This window comes from Platalea leucorodia, assembly GCF_965183815.1.
Source record: "Platalea leucorodia genome assembly, chromosome: 1".
NCBI lineage: Eukaryota > Metazoa > Chordata > Aves > Pelecaniformes > Threskiornithidae > Platalea > Platalea leucorodia.
Window position 1 is genome coordinate 83,034,353 of NC_138823.1, and position 12,503 is coordinate 83,046,855.

Sequence of the window (12,503 nt, forward strand, 5' to 3'; positions counted from 1 at the left end):
TTTTGTAAGAACTGTCTCTGGATTAACGGTCAGCTCAAAAGCTTTTCAAAAGTTTCAGTGGACTGTTGGGACTACCTCGTCTGATCTCTTACTCAGCCTGAGCCAGAAAACTTCACCTGCTGCTATGTACAATGCTCTAGGATGAAAAACACATTCTTCTATGCCAAATGTGATTTAAATTAATTAAAAAACCCTTTATATATTAATACTGACCAAAACACAGTTGTTCCAGGAGCATATGGGTCAGCAGCTCTTCACTTCTGCCACTTCAGCAGGAATCCCATCAGAACTTCTGGCAGGTATTTCTGCCTTCTCCGATGAGCCCTCCGAAACCTCCACAGGGACGCGCAGGACTGCAGCATACTCAGCTCCCTTCCCATCATAAGGCCCAGAAGAAAGCGCCCACTGTCAATCACCCACTAGTGAGCGACAGGAAAGTCTTGGTGGCACAGGATCTGAGCAGAAGTGGTTTCTGAAAACCCGCAACCCCTTGTTGTGTTGTTTGTGTTTATGGGGCGGGGGGAACGAACCTTTTGAAGGAACATCAAAGTGAGAAATGACAGAGCAGTCTACCAAGTTATTCAAGGTATTTGAATGGGGTTCTGGAAAAAAGGAGAAAAGGAATTCTTGACTCAATATGGAATGTAAATAATTGCTTCTCAAATTAACGTTTTTTTCTGGGAAACGGGGTGGGAGGAAGTTAGTGTTTTTCATTTACCTACCAGAATAAACAGCATGGTTCTAGCTACAATATGTAGTTAATGTTGTTCAAAGCAAATCTTTCATTTAGAATGAAATTGTATCAGTGATATTATTGACTAAAGTCCTCTCTGCCACTTGACTGAACAAAATACAGATGCTTTGAAACTAATGGGTGAAGTAAAACCACAATTTCATTCCAAAATTCACTCCAGAATTTGTTTCGTTTTCTAAGATACTCATCCTCATTGTAAAATTACATCAGCTGGATTATTATTCCTACATTAAGTTCTAATATGCAGAACTGTGATGCAAATTTTGTTTTGCAAAGATCCTGGAGGTAATTGACTGTTATTAATTTTTCCCTAGTGGAATATTGTTTTTTAAAAATAAATAAAAATATTTTTATTGGTCTTCAGCTATGCAAACAGATTGCCGGATTATTCTACCTGTGTTCCATTAGTTGAGCTTTACTTTTTTTCTCTTCCTGTAAGTCAGTATTTCTTTGATTTTTAAATGAATAAATAACAATTTGGCTTGTCCTTGATTTATTCCCTCCCCCAATATCTTTGTGGATATACAATGTGAGCCAGTAGGAACAGAACATAATTTCTATACCAAAAATAAATGAAACTTGCAAGTTCTTTCTTTCCTCTGATGTATTGCTCAGACAATAATCCTGGATAGATACAAGGAAAATGTTTTGTCTTGGCTTAGTGCTACATAATAGAATTATTTTAAGAGAAAGAAATACTTTTTACATTTTCTATCCTTTTGTATTCCCAAACATTATAACTTTAAAATTGTATTTGTCCACCTCCTCCTTTAAAAACCACAAATTTTGGTTACTAATATTCTGTATTTAGTCACTGCCTTCGTTTGCAGGTGACACAGGTGGTATGAAAAGGTGTAAGTAATTTCTCCAAGTAGAAGATTCTTTGATCCGTTGATCTAAGTCATACACATTTGCTGTAGGACAAGAAGAGCAGTTGAAAACAAACTCTTTAACCTACTGGTGGTAGGGAATGATGAGAACAAAGAAAAGAGTTAGAATTTCATATTTTGAGGGCATAAGCTTGTACAATCAAAACACAAAGGGCAGATGGTTGTTGACAGGCAGGTAATGACCCATATTCTTCAAACATCATGTTCTGCTTTCCATCAAGCTCCGTGCTTGGAAGAAGAAAGTAGGAGAAATTTAAGAGTTTGTGGCGGTACCTTGGAAAGAGTGGAGGAAAAAGAAGAGAGGACAGTTTTGTAGGAAATTAAGCTCTCATTACGCATGAACAGTTCTCCAAACAGCTGAAATCTCATGTGAAACGTTTGTTAGTGCTTCCTCCCTCTAAGTGAGAAATGTCTTGTGCACTGTTAGTGTTCTTTCTATTAAAATATGTTGTTTATTTATATTTTTTTGAGGAACTTCTCTCAAAAGGCCATCTGACTATCATTAAACTAACTGAGGTCAAACAATTTAGTATAGGAGGAAGCAGTAAATTTTAGGGGCCGTGGATTCCGTTTAGGCATATGTTATGGGAAACCTGTAATTATTAAGATACCATGAGGATCCCAACGCACATGATTATAAAAGCTGCACCAAGATGGTTACAAGTCGTGCACAGCACAGTCTAATATACCATTTAGAAATGCAAATTTACAATCTGAACTCTCCTTAATCATAACTGCTGCAATTTTTGGTTGTTTGTTTTGTAGACAGCTATTACTGTTCCTCATAAATGTCAGCTTGACTTTAGGGCATTTAATAATTTGCTCAAAGAGAGGGAAAATGTGCAATAGAAGATTGTTCTTTGTCACTGCATGAACAAAATCTTGGATCCTTGGATCTTATCATCCTATCCTCCTGGATCTTACCCCCTTACTGGAGTCTACAATGTGTGTTTAACATAGCGTAGCAGCCATAGGATCACTTACATTTTTCAGGTGAAAAAATCTCCGGAGTATCAATAGAATATTAAACTTTTTTTTAGAGAGGTGGGTATAATAACTGCTGGCTAAGTATCCAAATGGCATATTTAGTCTTTTTCCCTTTTTCATTTGCATTAGTTTCTTCACAGGGTTTGGTAGGGTTTTTGTTGTTGTTGTTCCTAAATCAGTTTCAGAAACGTCAAGGAAAGAAAATAAAACTTATTCAAGCTCTATCCAATTTCTCAGGGAAAAAAAATGGTTTTAATATGTGCAATGTTTGGTCTTTTATCAAAAAACTTAGATTTTTAATTCTTGACTTGCTTATAAGTTAAAATGTCTATTGGTGAAAGAATATTTCTCTAGTAGCAGCCACAGCTATGCAGTATATGCAGACGAATTCATGCAAAAGAGATTAATCTTAAGACTCTGCTTCTCAGAGTAATTTAAACCCCTGTAGTCATGACAAGAAGTAAAATCAATGTTGTTTGATTTAGAGAACCTCTGCCTCCCTCTTCAGGTATTTGAATTTCTTTGTAAGCAAGAATTTTTTTGACCTATTGGATAGAGAGAATCATTAATTCTGATGAAAGACCTGGGTTTCAGAAGTCAAAGATTTTAACATTGTTCTGTCACTGTAAACATGAGGTTTTGATTTGCCCTGCAGAGACAATAGTTCAACTCTTTATAGTGATACTTATAAAGAGATACATATAAAGAATAGAGAAACCTATGTCAAGCCAGGAAATTTACAGACTATGATGTGGACACATACAATCAAAATAAGTTTATTTCAAAATTAAGTGGTTATGCAGAATGAGCATATGGTTTCCTTTCCAGACTGGATGTACAAGTTAAGACTTTTATTTTGTCATGAAGTACAGCTTTTAGTTGATCTCAGGTTTTGGGTTTTTTGTCATTGATCTTGCTTTTTGTTGACTTCAGTATGTGAAGCTCCTGATCAGTCATGAGCATCTGTTCACGAGCAATCAGCTGTTCTGAGATGGCACATCACTGGCTACAACTGGCTGTTGTGGTCAGGCCCTTTTTTTTGGCAGACTCTTCAGTTAGGCTGAAGTGAGAGGGCTACCTCATCTTATCATTCTTCCTACACGTGGAAAGGGAAAGTGCTGTGATCCTTGAGGTATGCAGGTGAAGGGCAAATTCTGTAAATGACACAGGAGTTGGATCTCACCTCCTCCTGTTTATACGCAACTGTCTGCCATTTGTTCTTCTCTTATCCCTACAGATTATCTCCAGTTTTGCACCACTGGATTTCTGATGCCGCACATGTCCTCTCCAGCAGATACGAGCTCATCTAATCCTGAGAGAAAATATTTAGGTTCTTCTCTTTGCCAGAAATAATAACCTTGACTTTTTCATTTTCCCCTTCACATCTAATATTGATTGGCATTGCAAAAGTAAATTAAATTGCAGCAAACTTAAATGAGAATTGCACTAGGCTGTGGCTAATAACTGTTCAGTGCTGAAGTAAGTTAGTATCAATTACTGTGAATTGTGGCATGAAGGGAAAGCACAGTGTAGAAAGGTGGGAAAATTAATTTATCCCATCTCTAATTAGATAATGACAATAGGAAAAAAGTGAAAGAAATGCATTAAGAACAGTTCTATAAGGTTTCAGGATTTCTGTGTCAATATCTTGAGTGTCCACATAGTGATCGAGAGAGATCCAGTTTTCTTTCACTGAGGTGATCATAGGGTTGTTGCTATGGTGTTGTTGTTTGAATTTGCTCACTTGTGCTTCTCTGAAGCTATGGAATTGGCTTATCCCTGATATTTGAACAAATATTGGGCTCTCATGCAGCAATGAAAAGCAAAATGCTGTGACTGTAAACATTTTAATTGACATTTTTGTCTCCAGTAAAGATTATTTTCTCATTATACTAGTCTAAATCTTCAGCACCTCCATGGCTTACTTCCACTTTGATCACTGAACTGAGAACTAGATGTTCTGTCCTATTGCATACATCTTTCATTTTATTTTGGTTTTGCTTTTGCATTTGGGAAAATTTCAGGAAGTGTTGAACTAAAAGGTACTGGTTCCTTGTATTAGAATTCCTTTAAAAATATCTCTTTCCCAACTAGATTAAAAGTTAGGCTCAACCTTGTGCCACTCCATAGAATACAAGTGTTAGATCTTCTCAACCCTGGGAGCAATCAGCTTGGTTTTAGCTCTTGGTCATCAGAAACATCTCAGTCCTCTGGGTTTTACTGGCAGTTAGGCTGAAAAAGGGTAGATAGCTCTAGCAGTGGAAGCCACTGTTAACTGAATAGTATTAGGTGTGTGCTGAAAGGCAGTGGATCAAACTGCATCTCCCAGCTTCTACTATGTCTTTCCATATTCACATGCCATCATTCAACATCAGGACTGGAGCCCCTTATATGTGCCATCCTGACCTCTGCCATTTGGGTTACTGTAGCACATGATGGTGCCAGTGATGGGGTGCCATCCTATGTCGTAGCCTGTGCTGCAAAAGGAAAGGGCTCTGTTCCAATGGGTTTCCTAGTGGCTCCATAACAGAAGATGCAAGTTGAGATTCACAGCCCTCAGACTCCCTCAGGTTCTGGGAGAGTGTGCTCTAGGGACACAGGCTCCCCTGCCTGCTTCTTTCTTTCCTTTCTATTTACATCCTTCCATTCTGTCCCTGTTACAGACACTTTCCTACCTCCTTTCTCAGTCCTGCCTCCATTCCTTGCTGTTCACAATTGATGTAAAATGGCAGGCAAGAAAAAGCAGTACTCAGGCTTTATACTGCTCTTTGTGTTATGACAACCACTGAGTACTTTCTGTAAGTGCTTTTAAATTCCTGAGCATTAACTTATAAACATATGTCAAACAGACCCGTACTGGGAGGTTCATTCTGTAACTTTCCTTGTGTCACTTTCAATGGGAGTTAATGAAATGAGACAGGAATACCATAACTTGTGCACATACTGAACACTCAGGTACATTCAGATAAATTAACACCAACTTTACTGAGAGATTATTTTGTTTTGGGATTAATGTCTTCTGTGTCTTGGTACAAAGATTTTTGCTTATTTAGAAAAATGCTGCAAAACCTTGAAGTCTTTCTTTTGATGACTGGCCACTGCTTTGCACTTGCTTCATCTTGTGCTGGGACATGTTAAATCCATTTTGCCATCTATTGCTTTTTGGCCCGTGTTCTGTTCATATCAGACTGGTGGATTCTCTGGAGAGTGCTTATTTTAGAACAGAATAGAATAAAATGGAAATAGAATAAAATGGAAATAGAATAGAATAGAATACAATAGTTCCAGTTGGAAGAGACTTACAACAATCACCTAGTCCAACTGCTTGACCACTTCAAGGCTGACCAAAAGTTAAACCACATTATTAAGGGCATTGTCCAAATGGCTCTTGAATACTGACAGGCTTGGGGCATCAACCACCTCTCTAGGAAGCCTGTTCCAGTGTTTGACCACCCTCTCAGCAAAGAAATGCTTCCTAATATCAAGTCTGAACATCCCGTGACTCAGCTTTGAACCATTCCCACACATCCTGTCACTGGATACCCGGGAGAAGAGCTCAGCACCTCCCCCTCCATTTCCCCTCCTCATGAAGCTGTAGAGAGCAATGAGGTCGCCCCTCATCCTCCTTTTCTCCAAACTAGACAAACCCAAAATCCTTAGCTGGTCCTCATAGAACATTCCTTCCAGCCCTTTCACCAGCTTTCTTGCCCTCCTCTGGATGTATTCAAGTACCTCAATCATCCTCCTTAAATTGTTGGGCCCATTTTCTGTTGTTAGAGCTCTTTGATATCCAGTTTTTGTGTTTATTTTTTTTTATGGAGTTATAAGCTACCGACTACCATCTGCTTTTTGCCAAAGGGCTTGATAAACAGTAAAAGAGCTTTCCCTCTACTGATCTGATATATGAGTATTACTGAAGTTGACCATTACAACCACATGGTAAGCATGTGCTCCTACTCTGTAGATATTGTCAAAATGCACCTGTAATGTGGAAGGATTTCAGGAGTATATCTGTGCACCACTCAAAGCAGTTATTTGCTAAGGCAGAAAAAAAATATCTGTCATTTATGAGCCCATTTTAAGAAGTATCTTATTACTAGACAAGATTAAATGAACGAATTCCATCAGCCTTATTTTAGCAAAGAGTAGCCTTTGGTACTTGGTGATATGTTTGGAAATATATTTTCTGAAAAGTTATCAATCAGTAGTCCTACTAAGATGCCAGTTCCAGAGGTATTGTGCTTTTTTTTTATTGGTTCACAGATCCGGATCCTTTGCTTAATCTTGACTTTCTGGAGATGTTCCTTCTTATTGGCTAAAAACTAAATGCAAGTGAATTTCAGAAAAACACCTTAACTTCCAGTATTCTCTTTTCTTGCTGTTCAGCTCAGTGATGTTGCAGTCTTGTTTGTCAGTGAAGATACAAATTTAATACTGGGTTGCCTCATATAGGAGAACTTGTGAATATAAATCTATTACTTTTCCTGTTGTGGTGGTCTAGCTTCACTTGCCATCAAATTCATTCTGTTACAGAGCATGTATGGTAACCGTGGTCTCTTTCCTCACCCTGTGAGTTTGCTTTGGGCTTTAGTTATTGTCTTTAACCAGGCCATTTGTCCTATTTTACACAACCTCTTCTTGCTTGGTGCAAAATTTCTTTCATAGTCAGTCTTAAAAATGACTATGGCATGAACTCCCTGTGAACCCCACAACTTGCCTCCAGCCTTTCTTATAGATCAGCTGTGATACATTGGTGCAGTAGGCAGTGAAGAAAAAAATTGATGCTTGGTCAAATACTACCCCTTTTCCTCAATGACGTTATTTATTATAGGGGGTTTGTCACAAAAGTGTTGGCTCATGCTTTTTATGACTATCTCTTTGAATTCAAGTACAGTACCATATGATGTTTCCATGTGAACATCAGGAAACACTTTTTTACTGTGAGGGTGACTGAGGTTTCCCTGAGAGCTTGCAGAGTCTCCATCCTTGGAGATATTGCAAAGCCATCTGGACATGATGCTGGGCAACCTGCTTGAGCAGGGGGCTGGACCAGATGACCTCCAGAGGTCCCTTCCAACCTCAACCATTTTATGCTCCTGTGACTTTTTTTTACATTTTCACTGTTCTTTTGGTAGTGTATAAACATTTTTAACAATTTATTTGTCTTATTTATTTGACTGGTGTTGGAAAAATTGGATTTTATTGTTTCTCTCTGTTGAGTTGTGTAAGCAGGTGTCCATTGGCTGATACGATATTTTTGGTGTATCATAGCTGCTAAAATGTTTCATCTTGTCTAAGAGGAATACTAGGGCAGTTCATTTAATTTCTAGTGGCCTATGATAATGAAGTAGTTTTGCAGTGACAGTTTCACTTCCTTTTTCGCTTCAAGGACTGAAGTTCATGTGAACATTCCTTTCCTGCATTGTTCTACATATGGCATTTCCTGCGCTGCTTGGGACTCATCTTCCTGGCTTTAGCTAGCAAAAAGTTAGGCCTGTACTCTGAGCTAGCTGTAAGGTTCTCCCTGAAATCAGCAGGAAGATAAAGGTGCCTCCAGGACAGTTATCTCATCCAGAGATAGCTGTCTATTAACTTTTAGGGCAGAGTAAGCAAGTAGTTTAGAGGACATGCATAACTTCTGTCTGCCTGCAGTTAGGAAAGGTGAATTCAACAGTAGGCTTCTGTATGGTCCTTCTCTGTTGCCTTTTTTTCAGAGTGGCTCTGATCTAAGAGTGGCTTAGGAGATTTTCTGTTTTTATTAGCGTGGATATTATGACATGAGAATATAGGAGGTCAAATACTACACATTTGGCTTGTGTGAAGTCCTACTGTTTTGTGAGACAGGTGAGGTTGCTCTGCAAGCGCCCAACACAACAACATAAGTGAACACATACTCATCTGGGACATTTGTTACTGGACTCTTTCCACCCCCTTGTCCTGAAACCAGGGCAGAGCAGTCCCTTAGCCTTCTGTTTTATATTTCCTTCATATAGAAAGGTAGACATCTCTCTAGCTGACTGAAGATCTCATGCTCTGACTTAATTGCTATTTATTTTGTAGTGTGAGGCTGCTCTGCATAACTTGGTAAGCACATACCTGTCTTGTGGACCATGCTTCAAATACATAATCAAATGCATCGAATTGCTGATTAACAGGCAGCAGCCTTTAAAAATGTTCTGTAGTGATTAGTATTTACTTTCTGCCCGAATAGTTCCCTCTCCTTGAACATACAGCTTGAACTTTTCCCACCTGAGTTGTACCGAAAGGTATTCCTTTTCCACTGGGCTTTCACCAGTAGTGGTAAATAAAATAGGCCTTACAGGGCACCTTCATATGGTTAAACTGTCCCTCCTGCTCCCTTCCCACTCCTCATAAGCGGGGTTGCCTGTGCTGCCAGTGAGGAACACTGACCCTCCGGCTTGTGTGCTTCCCAGAAGGGTGGCTGGGCTGTGTGAGGGAGATGGCACATTGCCACGAAGGCACCCTGGCAGCTCAACAGTTGGGCTATTGTGTGCCAGGGCTCAAGCCTGTGTCCTCACTCTGTTTAACTTGCTAGTATGGAAAGCCTCTGTCTTTGGTGGAATGCAGGAGCTATAACTTCTTTTTGTTTGCCTGAATGGTGGCCCAAGCACATTATCAGTGTCAAGGCGCTGAGGGGGCTAGTGGCTCCCTGGGGCTGGGCATTGGGAGTGATGGGGGCTCCCCAGCTGGGTGATGGCAGGGCCTGGCAGCCAGGGCCTGACCCGTCTTCCCAGCCAGGAGCAGGGCAGCTGGGGGGCACCAGGGCAGCCCCAGCCCCAGGCATCGAGCAACTCCCTGGGGATGGGAATGGGCTGAGGCTGGGTGGGGACGTGGGCCCACGGGTGGGCCTGGCTTGGCGGGGCCCATGGCCGGGCAGGGCAGGGCTGTGGGGAACTGGAGACCAGCCCCGCTGCAGCTTCACTGGGCAGGGACTGATGGCCCTGGGGGTCTGACATGGGGTCCTGGGCCATGGGTGGGGTGGGGGGAGCTCTGGGGGGCTACAATGGGGTCCTGGGCTGTGGACAGGGTGGGGGGAGCCTTGGGAGCCCCAAGTTAATTTCCTTTAATTTCAGATTTCTCTCTGGGCTTCTTCTAGAGGAGAGGTGAGCGGAGCCATGCTCCCCCTCAGCTCCCACTGCCCAGCTGCTGGTGGGTTTACCACAGCACCCCTCACAGGGGTGCTGGTTCTCAAGGGGTCTGCTGATGTCCCCTGGGCAGGACCTTTTCCATGTGCCTCCACAGCAAATGTGAGTCCAAAGACTGCTGTCTTGGTGTGTAATCACAGCTGATTGTCATGTACGAGAAATTGGTAAAAAGCATGATTTACTATTTAATGTTATAAGTAAAAAATGAATAAGTTTGGTCTGTTCCTCTGCCTATTTCCAGCACTATCCTTTTTCCTCTATGTATCTCCACCACCACCAGGTTTGGAGGCTATGTGTTCCCAAACCTCTTCTCATACTGGCTCAGCCCCTTCACTCTCAGAGACTGGGACTCTCAGAGACTCCTTTGCTGCAGCATGATCTCTTTGCCCCGTGGTACGTCACTGTCTCCTGCTCATTCCTAGACGCTTTCTGAGCTTCCAAGTGAAAGAGCACAACCTATGCACTGCATAATGTGCACTAAGAATTTTCTATGGTGGTAACTGCAAAACAGACTGTTTTACTGTATAGAATTACTGAGACAGCTGTTCTCACTTGGTAACAATTACTGATTTTTTTAAGAAGAGTTTTGCTTTAGTATATCAGGTAATGTTTCTTTAATTGTGAGCAGTTAGATGTAAACTATTTTTTATTACTATTTTTCTTTTATTTTATAATGTATATGTTTGGCTTCCTGATACTTATTCTATGCTGCTTTCTGAATTTGTGCCGTATAATGTGTGATACTAAAAGCAAATAAAAAATGTATTAACATTTTTTTATTGTCTTAAGAGTGGGCACTTGATCATTTTTTGCCTCTGAGCACCTCAGTTGATGTCTTCCCTTAAATGTCCAGTCCTTCACTGCATGGATGCAATAGTGCACTGGGTATGATTTTTATTTGTGTGTCTCTCATAGGAATCATCTGTAATTTAGGTTTAATGTGCTGGGCTTAATAATTCTCTTCTTTTTGCTAAATGTCTCTCTAACGTTTGTACTACCTGAACTTTCACTCTGTCTACTTCTTACTTGATATTCTGCTCTTAATTTACTTGGCCTCATGGTACCGCGATTATATTATCAGAGAATTTAAAATTTCATTCTGCTATTTTCCTTTCTCTTCATGTACATTTCTGAAGAGGTCTTTGTGCCTTTCACACACATTGATGCCCACTGTTCATTTGCATTCCATTTCTTATTGTGTTCTGCTGCCTTGTCTTTGCATCTGGTGCTAGTCTGAACTTCACAGTCCATTTATTTTTTGCTGTTTTGCGCTGCACTGATGTCACATACATGCAAAGATCTCTGAGTCACTGCTTACTTTCTCAATATGGGGGCATTTTTTTCTTGTCTGCAATCCTTTGCATAATGAGTTGTCTTGTCAGAATTTTTGCATGTGACCCCATATAAAGGGCATTTCATTATTATCTTTTTTTTTTCCACAATAGCCGTAGGTCTTTGGATTTTGTTCCTCTCTTCTGCTTTGTGTTTGTATGCCTTCCTTTGTCAAATTTTCAGTAAATTTTCATGCCTTCCTTGCTTTGCCTTCTGAAATACCTTAGTGATTGCTTATATTCTCTATTTGGATGTGAGCTTGTTCACTACCCGTGCCTGTATCTTTAGTTCTCTGTAGAGCTAATGGGCTCTCTAAGCATTCTCATTTGAGTGCCTGGATTTTTGTCCTGTCATTATTCTATCGCAAATTAGTTCAGCCTGTAGAGTTTGGTAATTGCATGAATCAGTCATCTTTGTGCAGTTTGTCAAAGCTCTGACCCATTGTTCTGCAGATTCTTGATTGACGGAAAAAGGAGCCTTTCATGTAACAGGATTCTTTAATGAATTAAAATGCTCAGGAGCATTATGATTTCTCCCTGCCTGCTGCTGCTGTAGTGGGATATCACTGAAGTGTAAGACACCCTTTGCCCATAACAACTGTAACAGTCTGCTCCTCTTATTTTGTTTCCTGTTTTCTAGAGCCATGTTGCAATCTGTTCTTTTCTTTCTGTGTCTGTGTAGTTCTATATATTCCCTCTTTAAATGCTCATCGGCTCAGGCACTGGACTATATTTTCCCTTAGCTTATGATTTTCATTGGCTGTAAGATCACATTGAATTTTGATCCTATAATTGTCCATAAGCACAAGCAAAGTTAGTCAAAACAGGACCACGATCATGTTTTGTTCCTTCCCTTACATGTAAGGTCTTCACCACTTTCACAAACTTGAGCATTCTGTGTTTGCGAAGAGCTCTGCAACATTGTTCTGACAATGTTACTTTCACCTTTCTGTCCCTTCCATCTCTTCAGTCTGTGTCTGGCCTCTAGTCACTTGTTCCTTATCCCCCTGGCTCTGTTCTCAATCTCTCACTGTTTTGTGTCCTAGTATCTTTGCCCAGTCAGCTCCATGCCCACACGCTTCATCGAATCTGTCTCACCTATTCCTTAGGGCATCTTTTCAGTGGTTTGCAGGTTCCCTGCTTATAGCCACCTTTTTGCTACTCCTCCTGACGCCTCTTCTTGCCTCATCTACTTGCTTATCCTATCTTTTATTCTTCCTTTGTGTAGGAGTCAGGTAGATTCCTGTTTGTTACTTGGGATCTGGCTCACATGATGGGAAGCTGGTGTGGCAAAGAAGGTGTTGCTTTATCCCTGGAAAATGTGAGTGGAACAGCAGTTTTAGGTGTCGAACCCTAGTTAATCTCTACTGTGTAT